We start from the raw sequence: 355 nt of genomic DNA on the forward strand, positions 1-355 counted from the left end.
AACTGAATCTAACCACGCCTGACAAATTTGTACCCTGTAACGTGAGAGACTCAAAAGACTAAACCATTTAGGCAACTATTTCAAAAGCACTGCGACAGCGTTTACTGTTAGTCTAAGTGCTTTACAAAAACATTTGCTTAGATTTTCGTTGTCTCCGAATTAACTGAAGGCTATTCATTACATTTGCGCATAAACGTAACAATAACATATTTTTCAGTGGTTTGGTCCTAACGCCAAAAATGAAACTATGATTTACATCTAAAACGAAACTCATAGGAGAACATGGCATTTCTGGGAAATACAGGGTAGAGTGGGGGGAAACGCCCCCCCCCCCCCCCCCCCCTCTTTTTTTTTC

The sequence above is a fragment of the Sinocyclocheilus anshuiensis genome, unplaced genomic scaffold (genome assembly GCF_001515605.1).
Source record: "Sinocyclocheilus anshuiensis isolate Anshui unplaced genomic scaffold, SAMN03320099.WGS_v1.1 scaffold960, whole genome shotgun sequence".
In the NCBI taxonomy this organism is placed as follows: domain Eukaryota; kingdom Metazoa; phylum Chordata; class Actinopteri; order Cypriniformes; family Cyprinidae; genus Sinocyclocheilus; species Sinocyclocheilus anshuiensis.